At 34.9% G+C, this 15,219-nt stretch overlaps 1 non-coding gene across 1 annotated transcript; it reads right to left on the bottom strand.

Annotated features, from left to right (window-relative positions):
* Positions 1–14,615: 14,615 nt before the first annotated feature.
* Positions 14,616–14,688, bottom strand: Trnad-guc. The gene has a single exon. It is a non-coding gene; the product is annotated as a tRNA-Asp (tRNA).
* Between the last annotated feature and the right edge of the window lie 531 nt (positions 14,689–15,219).

The raw sequence follows: 15,219 nt of genomic DNA, 5'->3' as shown, positions 1-15,219 counted from the left end.
ATCTATTCACCCACCGGTTTTTTTCTTTTCGGGGTATTTTGCATCGAACATTTCGTCGCACAAAGGCTAATTAGATGTTTCTAGCCAATGGTCATCCTTTCATAAGGAATGAAGTTTGGATAAGGATTTGGGGCTGAAAATTCTTAGCGAGGTGCTACGTGACCGACTTAATTATAAACCACCTGTTGACTCTGAAATTCACCTGTTGTGAATATACGCAAAAGCACCAGAGTTAATGTAAAAAGTAACCTATTGTACAATAAAATGCATTATATTTTACACGAGTTTTGATAATTTTTTAAGCCTGCAACCAATTTGACTAAGTATTCAACTGATAAGAGAGAAAAATAAATTCTATAAATCAATTGAAACTCAAAGGGTTTACAAAACATTTGACACATTTCTCGAGCGGCGCCAGTTCCGCTTTTACACAACACTTCCCCTCTAAACACAGTAGGAGCACGAAACTATCTGTCAGTAGTAGTCAGTAGTATACAACCCTGATTCCTCCAACTCAAGGGGCTCACTGTCGTGTTAAAGGAAAAAAACTTCATATCAGGTGCCACTCCTACACGATCTCTGTATAGAGCCAAGAAGTTGCACTCTTCAATTAGGTAGATACATAAAGCAAAATTTTTCAACGTGCTGGACACATACGCGGGCGTTAGCCGAAAGTAAGTTGCCATGTGTCAACCTCGTTTTGGTCTTTACTCGGGTGAGGATACCACTACTTTTGAAACAGTTTTATAATCAGAATATCTTTTAAGCCTTACGCCAGGAACATACTTACTCGATGCTACGCCATGCGACGCTACCCGATGCTACCCGATGCTACCCGACGCCTTGCCACGTTTTGGTGGGGTGTGCACATCTATCCGACGCAAGCACATGTCGTGTACAGTCCACAGCGTTTATCACAATAATCACTATCACAATCGCAACGCATCTTTTATTCCTAATGCACTATTTTGAGCAAAACCTTGTAATAAAGTGTTAGTTAAATTTTATGAGCACAACTATCTAATAAATTGTTTGTTAAACTTAATTGTTTTAAATATATTCCTAACCACCATAATTAAACAATGTTTATAAAAATATGTGAATTTTTGATCTCGTTTAATTGGTGTACATTAAAATAACATGTTGTAATTAATATAACGACAAAATTACATGTACTTAGTTTGAAATAAACTACAAAAAATATGAGTGTCCTGTTCTGATGCTATCCGACGAAAATGGTGTAATTTTACGAACAGAACTATGAAATAAATTGTTAATTAAATTTTATGAGCAAAACCGTGTAATAAATTGTTCCAATTTTAGTTTATGTACCGCCGAAGCGAGTACAATAAATTGTTAGTAAAATTCAATATATCAAAAAATCGTATTCCGGTGTTTTGATTAATTTTCTACCAAACCATTAAAATTAATTTTTTAAATAAAAACTAATTAATTTTTAATCAGTAAATTTGGTTTATATTAAAATAAGTATGTTGTAATTAATATACCGACAAAAATACATGTAGTTTGAATAAAAATATGAGTGTCCGGTTCTTTTGCCTTCGACTGTACTCGATGCGACCCGACGAAAATCTGGACAGTGGGGATCGCAGAGCGTCGGCGGATAGGTTAGGGATAGGTGGCATGGCATCGGGTAGATGTGCACGGGGGTAATGTAACCTTATGGAAAATCGGAGTTTGGATTTGCGTCGGGTAGCATCGGGTAGCGTCGCATGGCGTAGCATCGGCTAAGTGTGTTCCTGGCTTAAAGGCCTTGTTAGAATGTAATTAAATTTTGTGAACATATACTAAACATTTGACTTTCCATTCACTCGTTTTAAAAATTGTGCAACCATTTCCATTAAATGTTTACGGTTAATTTAACGTTTTAACTGGTTTCAGGATAATCCCTTATTTCATCAATATTCAAAGTTTCCATACAAATTTTTCTCCGATTAAAATTCAATTTAGTTATTAATTTTATATTATTTTAATTAATGTCAAAATTGATGAGATTATCGTTGATCAAGTTGTTTCAATCGATAGGAATTACTCAGGTAAATATCAGTGTTACCGTTTACGGTACACGGCCGTAGTCTTCTTTAATAATTTCTGCTTTGACTTTTTCATTCATTTGTGAAATGCTGAAAATATCTCTTAGGGGTGTGCTTCTAAGGGGAGGATCAAAGCAACAGGAGTCCGAAAATAAACATTAATTTCACACTAAACAACCAGGGAACTGAAAGGCGTCTGAGGAGAGTCGTTAATCAAACAAATGCCCTGATTGATGGATATTTCGCGATAGATCCTGCCGTTTTAAGTCAAACGCTAGAGCCACCCGGCGGGAAATGTAACGGCTCGATCGTTAACACGGCCATCTTATTTAGAACGGGTTGATGTTAAAAAATGTGACACCCTAGAGCTTATTTTAGAAGTCATCGAGTGTAAAGTGGCTATTTTTTTCAAAGTCAAATACGACTGATTTGCTGTTCAAAAGGTTGCAAACTAACTTTAATTTATGTTGAAACGGCACAGGGTTACATACTGTGTCTCTACTGGGTTTTTGTGTTATCCATTACATCTTCAGTGAAGAAATTCCGCAGGAATAATTTGAATAACTCAAAAATGACGCGAGTGGAGACCGACCAAGTAAGTAACCCTGTGCCAGTACTAACTCTAACGTTAATTTGTCCCTACTTTCTTTACAAATTTTTATATTATTTTTATTATAAATTGTATTAAAACGTTTTAGAATTTATTTTGTTTTTTACTGAAGAGAAAGTAATTAAGTGATTTTGAAAAATAAGAAAATAAAAGGTTTTATTTCCTTAATTTTGTTTATTGGACACAATAAATTTTTAAACAATTAATACCGCAATAATGTCCTCTGTGCACCTATTTGGCATACTGTTAATAAGGTCGTCAGTAATTTGATAAGCAATTTCACTCTACAGATATTGCAATGCACCACTCAGTTGCTGCAGGTCAACTTGCTGCGGATGGTGCTCAAAAAGTCGTCTCTTCAACACATGTACTCAATCGGATTGAGGTCTGGAGAAAATGGGAGAAGAGGCACATGGAAAATTCTCAGCTTTTTTAAACATTGATGAGCAACTTTGTCTCTATGAGTTCGGGCATTGTCATCCAGAAATCGAAAATCCCTGCTAATGAGATACCTAGTTTGAGGGATGTATTCCTCGGTAATTTCTTGGACATAAGGGACTGCAGTGTGGTTGCCTTCAATAACATGGAGTCCAGTCGACCCCCAGTGTAAATCTCTGCCCAGACCATTACACAGCCTCCAAACTACACTGAAGGGACCACGAACTGGGGCATTGTAGGCCTCCCCTGGTTAAAGAGAATACAACTGGATTAAAATGGTGATGCATCGAGAAAAGGTGTTTGTTTACAAAATGAGTAATCTTCAGGTTTACTGTTCTTAAGGAAATCCGTTATTTCGGTGCGTGTTTGTTTTCTAGGAAGTTTTTTGTTTCATATTTGTGAGTAGAAACACCTCCTGAAATTTTCGGCACTAATCGCCAGTCACCCTGTATTTTGAAAATAAAAATAAGTATTTTTAAAGTGCGCAGATTGATGTTGAGAATGATCACAAACGGAATTTTAAAGTTTTTAATAGTATATAAAACCTAATTATTATATTCTTCCTGCTTTTAAGAAAATGATATTTAGTCTGGAGTCTAAGTTTTGTGTTTTTTTACCTATTTTTTTCTGTAAAAATATAATATATTCTTTGTTGTTATTTGTTAATAATATTTTGGGGAAAAACTGTACAAAATATTGTCTGTACGAGCAATTTTTTACAACCATCATAACTGACTTTTTATTGAATTTATTAGAAGCAGAAAAACTGAAATCTAATCAGAAGGGTTGTAAATAACAATATACAATTTATTTTACAATTTATTATAATTTTATTTATTATTATCTGTTGATATTGAAAAATATGGAATAATCTTTACAATAAAAACATTACTTAGTATCGTGAAATATTCCAATTTATAAACACTATATTCAACAAAGTTGATTATGAGCATGGTCTTCCTTAATGTTTAATACATGATTTTGATTAACCCTTTTAGTGAGAGGCATTGGGTTGTCTCGTCTCCTTTCGGCACGTTCGTCCTAATCCCTCCAGTTTGGCTACAGATGGGAGTCGCTTCCAAGAAGACTAAATCCCGATCATCCTGGTACCCCTTCTATGTTTAGACCCTTACGAAAGCACTTAACTCATCCCAATGTGCCCCGTTCTCTGACAAACCTCCCCCCCCACCCGCTCGCGTTGGAGGACCACATGAGTGAAATCCAAGACAGCGTTGTCAACACTTGGCACATGTCATGTCATCTGGTTGTTCTCAATAGAGACGTAAAACATTTGTATGTTTGTTTTCGAAGCCCGTTTTCCTAAGTAGAACTCGCAATCATAAACTTCCTGATTTTATTTTTCTAAGACGTCCACTTCCTTCTTTCTAGCCGTGAAGGAAGAAAGAACCATATTAAAAAAATATTTTAAATTTAAATAGAAAATATGGGAAGGATAAATTAATAGGCCGAGAGAGAGAGAGAGAGAGAGAGAGAGAGAGAGAGAGAGAGAGAGAGAGAGAGAGAGAGAGAGAGAGGATTGAATTGAATGAGATTTTATTTATAGTCATAACCTAATTAGATAATTTTAAAAAATATTAAATTTAATCGATTATCTTGTTATTATTATTATTATTATTTATAGTAGAATATATTTTTTATAATTTATTTTTTATTTTAATATTTATTATATTTAATAGAAATCTACCAAACAATCCATTAAGGTGGCCATTCATGATCACTCCTAGCAGTCCAAACAGAGCGACGCCGTTCCAAAAAACCACGTCAATGGCAAAACTGAACTGGCGTGCCCGGCTGTGCCGAATATTCGACCGATCCACACTCCAAATATCTACGGCACGTCGACGGCATGGCGCGTTCGTGAATGGGAAAACCTGGCGTGAACGGTGGAATATTGGAGCGCTGGCTTGGTCGTGAATGGTTTTTTTTTGGCGCAGTCTCCGTCTTTCTGTCACTGAGCAAACATCTCCGTCGTACATTCTCAAAAAGTCAAAAACCTTTATTCTTTATTGGTAATGACATCCAATCGAGATTTTATTGTTGAGGTGACGATTACCACGATTATCACGAAATAAAAGAAAATCTGTCCTGAACCAGTTATATTTAGTGGTCTATTGCCGAAGGTCGTGGGTTCGAATCCCGCTCGTGACACTAACTTTTTCATTTCAACCAAAACTTTACATAAAAATATTAATTAATTGAAAGAACTACCACACAATGTTCATACGTTTTTTCTTTACTCGTATGGGTAGATTTCGGGGTGCTGTCCACTCCCCCTCATCACATGAATATATGTGTATTAATTTCTTGAAATGAGAAATGCTAGGGGAAAAAGAGAGAGAGGGAGAGAGCGATAGAGAGAGAGAAAAGAGAGAGTGAGTGAGGGAGAGAGAAAAAGAGAGAGAGAGAGAGTGACAGAGAGAGCGATTGAGAGAGAGAAAAAAACGAGAGAGAAAGAGAGAGAGTGAGAAAGCCGGTAATTAGGTGTCTTAATAGATAATTCGAGGGAAAATTGAGATAAGAGAAGAAATAAGAGAAATTTTGAAAGCAAATAAATGTGATTGTATAATTCTTAATTCTCAAACCGAATTGGTAAAGAAACAAACCAGTCTAGCCTTTATTTCTCAACAAATGTTAACATGTTAATTTAGTCGCCTAAATAATACTCCAAAAATTTAAGGATTTAGCTGCCTAAATTTACAATAACAACTAGCATTAAAACTATACCACGTACTCTTTCTCATCACATTGTTTTATGTATAAATCATCCGTCAAAGTGTCTACCTTAATTTGTTTTGAATTAAGTTGAATTGTACAAAAAATACCGTACCAGTTTTACCGTTTATTTCTTAACGTGTACTAATCATTTTAATGAGTAATTAAATTATTATGAAATTCTGAAAACGAAATTCTAGTTGTTCGCACATTGAATTTTTAATTATGGACGAAACTATGAATAATTAATAGGAGTTTTTATATTGTGAAGACGGGGAAGAACGATTTGACATTTCTAGAATTTGTATAACTGAAACATAAAATTCATATTAAAAGAACGTAGATGTAGATGTAGAAGTATTAGTCGGGGTATGTAATATACTGCGCCCTTTAAGAGCTGTTGTATCCCCAGTTTTGTACCTATAGCAAACCGATGAGTGCTAATTTCAAGGAAAGTAGGCCCGGTTTCTTCTACCGTCTCATTGTCCCAAAACACTTCCTCCTGTGGGCAAGTGAAGCAGTTTGTTAATAGATGGGTTGGTGTCTCCTCTGCTTGTTTGCAGAATCTGCACGTGCCATGTTCAGTTATGCCAATCTTCTTTAAATGCCCGTTTATTTAGTAGAATCCTGTTAAGAAACCTGTTAGGATTCGCAGTTTTTTCCTGCTTCCCTTGATACATTCTATTCCTTGTTTCCTTCCGAAATTTATTATGAGGTTCTTGGATTGTTTGTGTCCAATGAGTGAGTCCCTTTGTTCCCTTATTTTCCTTTTATCCTTCTGTCTAAGGTACTCGTTGGCAGTGTAGGTTCCTACGCCACAGAAGGGTTCGGGTCGTTTGTGTTGAATACCAGCCCATTTTCTTAACTGTCTTCTACTCCCACATGTCCTGAGACCCAGCAGAGACTAACTTTGTTCTGAATACCTACTACGTTTAGCTTGGCTTTGCAGTTGAACACCAACTAATGAATTTTGACCTTAATGCTATGATGGCTGCTTGGCTATCTGACATGATAACTATGTTCTTTTTTTTACCCTTTATTCAAGTAGAACTGAACCATAAAACAGAAACCTAAAGAGAACCTAACTTTAAACTGTAGTAATGTTTAAAGTGTAATATTTTTGATTTAATAATGTTTAAATAAAATTAAACGGACGATAAATTTGGAGCGAAAAATCGTGCAATTCTTCCGGCTTGATTAATTAGGAGGTTGGAGAAGATCCGTTTTCATTAGGGATTAAGGATTCAGGACTACTTGAGGGCATTGATTGAGATCTGGCCGCTTTTCATAACTCTGACTACTCTTTCTCCTCTTTTTTATTTTATTTTACGTTTAATTAAAGAGAAAGCAGACCACGTTTATTCAGTTCTGCTCGAATGGGAATGAATAGAACGGGAGAACTTTTTCGCCCCAAACAAATAATTAGCAAGAAGAATATCAAACTTGCCGACACTTGAAAAACTTTTAGTGAGCCGGAATATAAGAATTTTCTCATTTGTTGCCCATTGTTTTTATTTTGCACGTTGCATTGGAAAGTAACTTTCTTCTCTGTCATGGTTTCAGTTACAATAAGAAGAAACAACAATGATAAAAATTTTCACCTAAACCATATTTTTTAAATAATATTAATACACAAATAAAAACAAAGGTATCTAGCATTTTCTATTTCATTGCAGCTTTATTTTACATTTCCAGGAAGATAACGTCATCTATTCTGATCATAAGCTTTGTGAAGATTTGAAATATAGTATGGCGGAAACGAATTAGTTTTTGATTTTGGTAGGTATTGTTATTTGCTGAAAATACATTACTTTGATTCTAAAATAGATTTCGCGTGGGAACATATCTCAAATAAAATCCTGCCAATTATGATTGACATTGATTCAAAACTGTAATAATTTTGATTAAAAATCCCAAAATGCAGCCAGATTTTGGCCATAAACCAAAACTTTTTCTCAAGAACTGTTAAACCCCGTAATAATTTACATTGAAAATATCAGATGAAGGCAAAATTGGCTGTAAATTCCAGCTTCATCAAAAGAAAAGAATGAAATATCGGCTTGTCCTGAATGAAAACTTGTTTGCTCTAAGTTTGTAGAGTAACCTGAGCTGCAGTGTCCTGTGTGCTACCACAATATGTTTTCAATTAGCTACCTGCTACGCTTCGGAAGCAAAACAAACCGACTTCAGGTATGCCGTCTTCACCTGCCGGTGCATCTGCAAAAGAAGGAAATAGTAAAAAAGTTTCTTCTTCCGAGGGCCAAAGAGCAGAACAAAAAATAAAACCATTGAACGAACTGTTTTTACTTCAAAAAGGTTTTTAATTTAATATCTCAGTCAATAGGGTTTCTTAAATAAAGTTTAATTACTTTCCTGTATCCCAAGTTTTTTCAAACTCTAAAAAGTTAGGCTAATTCTATAAGATGTTTTTTAGAAGTTTAGAAAATAACTTGCCTGTGTAGTCCAAGATTAATAAATTATTAAACTAATTTAATAATTTTTTCTTCAGATAACAGCAAGTTTTTTTAAATTTTGAAGTTAGAGATTTAAATAATAGTACAATGGAAGTACCTATGGATAGAAAATAATTAAGCATAATCATAATCCTGCATATATGTTATGCAGATGGTTATTTTCTTTGAAATAAACAAGATATGTGATCATTTTAATTAGGTATTGGTTTTGCGCAGAATAAAATGCTGATTGTTTATCTTGCTGACCAAACGTTAGGAGTAAACAATGAACTGGAATGAATAGATTTGTTAAAAAGTAATTGGCTATAAACATTTTAAAGTCGTGTTTTACCTCTCAATAATGGTTCGTTTGATCGTAAAACAGTATTCAGTAACTCTGACGGAGTAAATTATGCATAACATTACCATTCATGTTTACACACATCTTTCACATCATTAAAAATGCTATGGACGTAAAACGGAAATAGCAACTAAATGCAATGGATAAAAAATATATAGGCAATAATTGTTCTACATAGTTTTCTTTTTGACACTTTTTCTTCGTTTTATCAAATATCAATTTGATTCCGTATCTCATTTGTCTATTAGACTGCAATAATTTGACTTTATTTAAATCTAGGGAAGAGAAACACAATGAAGAAATAACTTCATACAAAAGAACATCTGACTTTTGACAACATACTTGACGCCTAGCAGACGAATGTTTGTTTACTGCATACCCCTACATAGAGGTTTTACCGCACTGACAAAAGAACATATAACCGCTAACTACACAGAATGTACAAGGAAAAACCCAATTACATAAACAACAAACATTCCACATATATCGAACACTGACCATTGAAGAAAATTGATAGCTTACATTACAGCACACACAGGATTACAGACCAAATCCATCGTGAACGAAGATGAACAAAAAGCCCAGAATCTACTAAACTTCAAGCACTGTCATAAGCGGCCCGGTCCACTCCACCATCGACGAACTCAACGAACTTCTACAATTGTCCTATCGAATAATGTTTCACTACAAAAGTTTAACATCTGTAACTTCTGGAAAACCTGGTCGGAAGTCACGGTTACGACCGGTTACTTCTACCTTGTAGGTTTAGGTTAATACGTGTCGGCCAGTTTACGACTTCGCACACCACAACCCATATTCCATGTTCTGTGTTTTGTTGTGTGTGTCTCTCTACTGTGTAAAAAGGTTTTTGGATGAAATTCCGAAGAAGACTTTACTAATTAGTTGTGTAAAGTAATCAATGAAGTCTTTATTCATAAGTCATCTTCTGGCCTAAAATGAGGAGACCAGTTTGATTAAGAGTATAATTATTATTGATCATGAATACAAACCTACATTTACATTAAAAAACTGTTACATTAATTTGCAAATATAAACAGTTTTGAGCTTCTAAAATGAAGAAAAATGCTTAAATGAACAAATATCTCTTAATATTCCAGTTATGGATCTACTAATATGTCACTCCCACCCCAAATGTAGAGGCAGCAGGGCATGAAACCCAGATAACCATCAAATGAACCTTCATTGTAAAAGCTCAAAAATGTTTAAGTTTCAAAATTAATGTAAAAGTTTTTTAATGTTAATCTAGGTTTGTATTCACGATAACTAATAATTATATTCTTAATCAATCTTTTCTCCTCTTGACTCCATACTATTAAATCGGAAAAAATTCCATCTTTTTCCATTTTGCAATCTTCATCATGATCTAGTGGTCTTTATAAATTTTAAAGCTTTTAGGCTCCTAAAGGCGTGTATGCTACAAGTCTTGGCTTTTTCTCTCTCAGGGGTAGAAATCTTAACCGCATAAGCTTTCCCACCAACTGAAGTCAAATTCGGCCTTTCTTTCTCTTCTTTTCTTTTTCTTTGCGTTGTATCTCTCTCCCTCTTTCTGTTTCTTACTCTCGCTCTCTCTATCTGTCGGAGAANAATATATAAATAATCCTTTATATTTAGTGGTCTATTGACCAAATTTCTTCTTTGAATTAATTAATCTTTTTATGTAAAGGTTTGGCCGAAATGAAAAAGTCACAAAGTGGGATTCACGAGCGGGATTCGAACCCACGACTTTCGGCTAAATACGTCGCTGCTCTACCATTTGAGCTATCGTGACTTCGATCCACTCGGACACCAAAATGGCAAAAAGGAGAGAAAATTCGAAAGGTTGTAGGTTCAGATGGGGAGTGGGTGATCGAGTGGATCGAGATCAAGTGGTAGAGCAGCGGAGTATTTTTTATTTTAATATTTATTATATTTAATAGAAATCTACCAAACAATCCATTATATTTAGTAGTCTATTGCCGAAGGCCGTGGCTTCGAATTCCACTCGTGGCACTGACTTTTTCATTTCGACCAAAACCTTATATAAATAACATAGCGTACAAATAATTTATGAATTGTGATTTTGGTAGAGATAGACGATACAATAATGTAAATAGATTAAAAGCAATTTCGCTTGGCAATAACTACTACACCTAGATGTCGGAAGCCCCAGACAAAAAAAAATGATAACAGGATTTAAATTACGTTATCAATTCGGCCTGAATAATAAAAGGAAATTGCGTTTTTTTTATTATTGTCCAAGAAAAGCACGAGGGCCGTTATATGGTAAGGGAAAAGCGAACGGCCTTTTAGGCTCCATTGGAAAATCGAATAATAAAATGTTTGCACTCTGCTACATCCATCTGAAGACACGCAAATGGCCGATAGGAGGTACACGTGTTCCGACTCCCCGAGTGAAAACAGGAGTTAAGAGGACAAAGAGTCATCTGGAAGCACACAAATGACCGATCGTCCCCCGCCGTGTTTGTACCTTTTAGCCCTTTGTTTGGACAAGCCGACGGGGTCCCGAGAGTAAACAAATGGAGAACCTCTTATTGGCCGCAAACACACACCCACGACGGAGAGACCTCATATTTCAGTTTTTCGAAGGTGAACGAACAAAAAAATTTCTCCTGCTGGGCCGACTATGACAATCCGAATCTGGTGTCTTGAAAGCGAAGATGTTTTTGTAGTTAGTACTAAGATTATGCTAATAAATAATAACTATATCGTAAATATGATATGGTTTTTGTAAATTTTGAATCACAATTACTATTGTGGTTTTATAGTTCTGATAATTTATTGGTCTATTCTTATGCAGTCGGATGCATTCCGTCATATTCAGTAGTGGCGACCAGACCGAAACAGTGGGAGACAGCCAAACTATATGTCAATTTATTTCCACAGAGATAAAGGAAAAGACTGACTAAATCCAATGGGAAATGTCTACACCACAGGTTCCTCATTACACAAATACCTGAAACCAAATCATAAAGTAATAATATATTCCGATTAAATTATATCGAATATATAAAAACTCAAACCCCAAAGTAGTTCTGATAAATAAAATATATAAAACAGAATTTAATTAAGTTTGTTACTAAGTAGAGTTACTACAAATGGTATTAAAACCTAATTTCAGATGTTTTTAATGATCATGCAAGATTTTCTCAAAAATTAGTCTTCTAGAAAAGGGAGAGAGAGAGTGAGTGAGAGGGAGATAGCGGAGAGAGGGGAAAGAAAAGAAAGAGAGAGTGAATGAGTGAGTGTGAGAGAGTGAGAGAGGGAGAGAAAGGAGATAAGATATATTAAAGAAAGGCAGAGAGAAAGATAGACTGAGAGATAGACAGAGATAGATAGATAGATAGAGAGAGAGAGAGAGAAGAGTGAGAGAGAGAGAGAGAGTGAGAGAAGAGTGGGAGAGAGAGAGACAGAGAGCGTGAGAGAGAGAGAGAAGAGAAAAGATAGACAGGTCAAAGAAAGACAGGGAGATAGAGAGAGAGAGAGAGAGAGGGAGAGAGAGAGAGATAAAGAGAGAGTGTGTTGGTGATAAAAGATAGACAGACAGACCAGTTTGTAGAATAATAAAACGCATGAAATAAGTTAATAAAATATATTTGAGGGGGTGAGAAGAGTTTGCGGATGTAAAATTGGGCTTAAGTTTGAAAATAATATGTAATTAGGAGGCTCGCTGCATGCTAAAATAAGTTAAAACTAAATTTTATGCTATCTACCTAACAAACTACCTGCTAGGTTAATAACTAATTACCTTGAAATATTTATATTCACTTTAATGATATTAAGGTAAATATGTGAGCCTACAATGAAATTCCAATAATGTTGACACTCGGAAACAACATGGCTAACGAATTGGTGTCTTACGCTTGCGAAAAAATTTTCCCGTTCGTAAATGCACGTCCATAATGTCCTAACTAGACAGTTGCGTCCGCGGTTACTTCAATTTTACTCGGGCATAGCAATGAGAAGGCTTATTAAAGTAGCCCAAGTTTAGCCCTGAAAAGTGCTGATTTGAATTTGATTTGGACATGTTGTCAGTTGAACGCATAATGAAATACAGAATGTCTGTCTCGCGAAAAAACCGAGAGAGAGATGGAAGAGATCTTACGATAAAAATACTTTCATAACTTCGCGAATTGTAATCCGTCCTTATCGATTCTTTTTTTTATTCGATGGGACTTAAATAGCTGTTTAATACTATATATAAACAAAGATCCTCGCAGAAAATTTTTACCAATTTTAATCCGAATAAAATACATAATGTAGCAAACTTAGGATTAAAATAAGTACTGATATCAATTGTTTACAACTTTTAAATTAGGCTTATCTCATAGAAAAAACATTTTTTGCATATATAGCATGGTTTCTTAAAGTTTAAGTGAGAAAATAGCGAGGGAATTGAAAAATTTTATTAAAACGTTGCGTTTATCCTACCGCTATCTTTTTCGCTTTCCACAACATTAAACATTTTTTTCTCACCTCAGCCTAAACTTTTTTTAAATTATAGAGAGGAAGTAATGTATTGTTTCTGAACCCCAATTGCCTAAAATATGCCACAATAATCAAAAATTGAATAATAAGAATTGGAGGGGGCAACGGTGGCCGAAACGGTTTAGGCGTTGACAAGGCGCTCATCAGGGTAAGATAAAGGTCCAGGGTTCGAATCCAGTGGCCCTGCATTCGAACCCGAGAAACTTAGAAATGGGCTTTTTTACAAATACACCGGCACCCTGATGGTTGATGTGACCTCTGCTGTTGCGAACCCTCGTAAAAAAATAAGTATTGGAGGTTCAAAATTTTTTTAATTCCAGAAAAATCTCTAGTCATTCAGGATAATACCATGTGCGTACGTACAAGTACAAACTAATTGGAAAGCGGACATAAATATTAGGGTGTAGTAATCTTTTAACTTTTTAAATAGTAATCTTACTAAACAGACTTTTCTCTCAACTTCCAAGTGGGGACAGACCAATCGGTCTTGATTAAATCCTGAATTCCGCCCTTTATCGACAACCGATTTCTCGAAGAAGTGAAACTCTTACTGCCTCCTTATTGGGGGCTCCCCGACTCGAGCAATTAACCAGAAAATACAGTTTCCTCTTATAAAACAAACTTTCCTACCTCAAAGTTATTCCAAGGAAATAATTTTAATTATTAAGCACTAATCTTACGGGCCCGATCCTTCATAAAATCAATCCTGGAGAGGGATAATAAGGGTGCTTCGGGAAGAAAATTGTCTTGATTTAATAAAATAAGATTAGGCGACTTGCCGGAATTGGAACCGAGTTGTTAAATCAAGCGTTGAGCATTCGACTTGTTTTCAAATGATGATAACTCTTCTAATTACAGGACTACACAATATTATGATGGAATTGTTCGAGACTTCAAAGCAGCACGATTCGAACTTTGGTCCCTGCCTTGAATTGTTGAACTTTAATGTAATAAATCTATAATGACTCAAAATCCAAAGTGAGCTTAGGATCATCTTTAATATTCAAGTATGGTTTATTCTTAATGTTACAAGCCATTCGCTATAAAATAATGTTTACAATAAGCAGCAAAATTGACTTCTGCTTTATTAATGAAAATGATCGGAAATGTTAACCATTTACTAAAATCACATTAGTTTTATCGGCATTGAATATTAATTTATTTTTCTGATCTGTAATATAACAATTAAATTTAAAAAAATAAACTACATATGTATTTAGTAGTCATAATGGACCGTATTAATTATTTAACTTAATTATACTTCTTAACAACGGCGTACTGAGCCGAAGGTCATGGGTTCGAACCCCGCTCAAATGACAAAGAATTTTTATCACAACGAAGACTTCAGATAAAAAAGTATAATTAATTTAGATAAAAATAAATTCACTAGTTTCGTGGTCCGCTTGACCAATTAATATCTTACAATTAATTAAGGTTTTCAGTTGAGATAAAAAAGTCAATGGCATGAGCGGGATTCGAACCCACGATCTTCGGCTTGACACGCCGCTGCTCTACCACTTGAGCTATCGTGACCTCGATCCATTCGAACACCAATCTCCCATCTCAACCACACCTTTTGAATTTTCCCTCCTTTTGGTAGAGCAGCGGCATATCAAGCCAAAGATCGTGGGTTCGAATCCCGCTCGTGCCATTGACTTTTTTTATCTCAGCTGAAAACCTTAATTAATAAAAATAAATATTGATTAGAGTCAAGACATAGTTTAGAAGTAAATAAATCAATCGATCAAAAAGTTTTTTTATTATGGAAACTTTATTAACCAAAATCAATAAGTATATACATGTGTGTACAATTATTACGAAAAATAAAAAAACATTTCGATAAGCGGCTTGCTGATTAACCGTCTGCCAGATTAATGAGTTATTTTGTGTGTAAATCTGTCAATAAATATCACCTTATAGAATAATTGGTTTTGTCATTAAAAAGACCCAGAATTTTAATTAAATTTCAATTCTGAATGTAATTGGATATTGACTATGATTTCATATTATTTGAATAGTTCAGATTAGCCCTCCTAATTCAAGTTAATAGATAACATTTTAACG

This window comes from Cimex lectularius, unplaced genomic scaffold (assembly GCF_000648675.2).
Source record: "Cimex lectularius strain Harlan isolate CLEC.00 unplaced genomic scaffold, Clec_2.1 scaffold64, whole genome shotgun sequence".
Lineage (NCBI taxonomy): Eukaryota > Metazoa > Arthropoda > Insecta > Hemiptera > Cimicidae > Cimex > Cimex lectularius.
The sequence above is the reverse complement of the archived record's forward strand: the minus strand, read 5'-3'. Positions and strand labels throughout refer to the sequence as shown.